At 42.4% G+C, this 2,467-nt stretch overlaps 1 long non-coding RNA gene across 2 annotated transcripts in view; it reads left to right on the plus strand.

The window, feature by feature from the left end:
- The first annotated feature begins 6 nt into the window (after positions 1-6).
- The window catches only part of LOC102767010, a 4,538-nt gene continuing 2,077 nt past the window's right edge, over positions 7-2,467 (plus strand). For both annotated transcript variants that reach the window (XR_001513092.1, XR_435419.2), the window contains exon 1: positions 7-97. This is a non-coding gene — a long non-coding RNA (uncharacterized LOC102767010). The remainder of the gene's footprint in view (positions 98-2,467) is intronic.

Genomic DNA, 2,467 nt, shown 5'->3' on the forward strand with positions numbered 1-2,467 from the left:
CCCGCCCCCACCTCGCAACTCGTCGCCTGGGCAGACGGGGGCCTGGGTCTGGCCCAGGGTCTCCCTGTACTTAGCTGCTCTGACACCACCCAGCCATGTAAAAGGGACCGGGATTTTTTCGAACCGGAACCGTTAACTACCCCAAAGGAGAGGCTGGGAGCAATGACTTTGAATTCTGTTTCAAGTGACCTTTCCATGTTTTGGTCTCTAACAAGCCCTTTTGTTGTCTTTAACGTGTGCGAACGAAAGTAAAATTTTAACATCAAGATTATTGATGATCCCAGGCTAGGATTAAATAGTCTTCCTAGATTAATTGTTTACGCACAGGCTTAACTCTGGAGTTGACTAGCAATGAAAAAAAAAAGCAACTGGGTGATTCTAAAGGTTCCCTGTACAATAGAATAAGTGTGGTCCGCAGTTAGCCAGCCATAAGCAGAGCGAGGAGAATGGGCCGGATGCAGAAGGTCACCAGGACGGAAAGCACTGGTTCCCTGGCAAAGGACAATTGTAGAGTGGTGCCTGCAGGAATGGGGAGCTGGGTGCCTGCAGGATGGCCCAAAACAGCCCAGGCTAGCACTGACACCTCTAACTCTTGGCTTGGAACGTATTTATCTCTTGTAGGTGGGGAACCAGTCCACAGTGCCTGTAGGTACCTTTTAGGATGCATATTTGCCAACTGGGAGAAATTTGACCCTGAGTCCCTTGAGGTTCTTTTGCAACATAACCTAGCCTCACTATGGAATGGGCAATGGAAAGACTTGGCCACTTCATGGCACCATTAAGTTTAATACTATCCTACAGTTAGACCTGTTTTGCTGTTCCAAAGGGAAGGGGATGGAGGATGAGGCCTCCTTGGATCAATGTGTCTTTTCCGTACAGCCAAGCCTTTATGGCTTTCAGAAATTGTTAGGGACAAGAATGGAATATCGGGACTAGGTATGGTTGTTGCAGAAGACCGGGTTAAAACCAAGCCACGCTTCCAGAAAGGGAGTTACATTTTATTATTAAATTCTGCGCAGGCCCAGACAAAAATGTGTCTTTCAAATTCTGGCCCCCCCAACATGGAGGAAACCGCTCTATTTATACTTTTTCCAGTCCTTTGTCTCCCAAATTTGGAATGAAACTTCTGGGCCTTCTGAGAAAGAGGGCCTACATGCTGAGAAGGGGTCATGAGACCATATCTCAAGGCCTGGCCTGGTGTCAGCACTGACGACTCTGGGGCATAGTTTACGGCCTCTTTGGAATGAGAGTAGTCTTATTTTCCTTATTATTCAACAGTTAAGCCAGAATAGCAGGGTTAAAATTTCAAACAGCAGTTCTTATTTATATAAGATGGATGCGTCATGGTTAAGGGAAGTATTAATCCTGCTCTGTTAACCATGATTGCCATGTGTTGGTTAAAGGACATTATATTTTTAATATTTCCTACAACTTTTGTGACATTATACTATGTTAGTACAGTTTGGGTAATATATTTAAAATCTTTTTTTCTTGAAATATTAATGTTTATTGTATATTAAATTATATTTAAAATAGTTTTCCTTGCAATATTAATGTTTATTGCATGTAACATTATTATATTTAAAATAGTTTTTCTTGAAAAAAAAAAAAAAAGGACATTCTAACTTGGCTGGGAGTTGTATGCCCTTGGGATCTGGGAGTCATCCTGGGACCTGGAAGTCAACCTTGGAATGTGGTCAGTTCTCATTCAAGAACTCCCTATTATCATGGAAAGATGAACAACCTTGTTGCCCAAACAATGGAGTCCCACCCCAGCCTGTAATCCCTACTTCCCTATGTAATCTTTGCCCTACTTTTGGCTTTTAAAAAAATACTATTTTTATTGATTTCAGAGAGGAAGGGAGACGGAGAGGGAAAGATAGAAACATCAATGATGAGAATCATTGATTGGTTGCCTCCTGCACACCCCCTACTGGGGATTGAGCCCACAACCCGGGCATGTGCCCTTGACCGGGAATCCAACTGTGACCTCCTGGTTCATAGGTCGATGCTCAACCACCAAGCCACACCAGTCAGGCAAGAGACATTTTTTAAAGCAATTTGGCAAATTATATATTTTTCTCCCTACCTGATCCCTCTAAAATTAGGCAATTTTTTAATGAGTGAGCCATGGCAGTAGGTTCTTTGCATGAATTCAATAAGCCCAGTTTCCAATTGTGGTTTTATTAACCAAGATCTTGACTAGAATGTCATATTGGAAAGAAAGACACATGCCTGGACTCTGGATGTCACCAAAAAGCCTTAAAGAATGAAGATTGACTTTAAAGCCAATAACATTGTAATCCACCCACTATTTTGACATTGTTTCTGTAAAATGCTAACTCTAATATGTGGTTTGTAGATAAACAGCATCCTATATAATAAAAGGGTAATATGCAAATTGACCCTAACAGCAGAACGACTGGGAATGACTGGTCACTATGACACACACTGACCACCAGGGGGC

This window comes from Myotis davidii, unplaced genomic scaffold (assembly GCF_000327345.1).
Source record: "Myotis davidii unplaced genomic scaffold, ASM32734v1 scaffold456, whole genome shotgun sequence".
NCBI lineage: Eukaryota > Metazoa > Chordata > Mammalia > Chiroptera > Vespertilionidae > Myotis > Myotis davidii.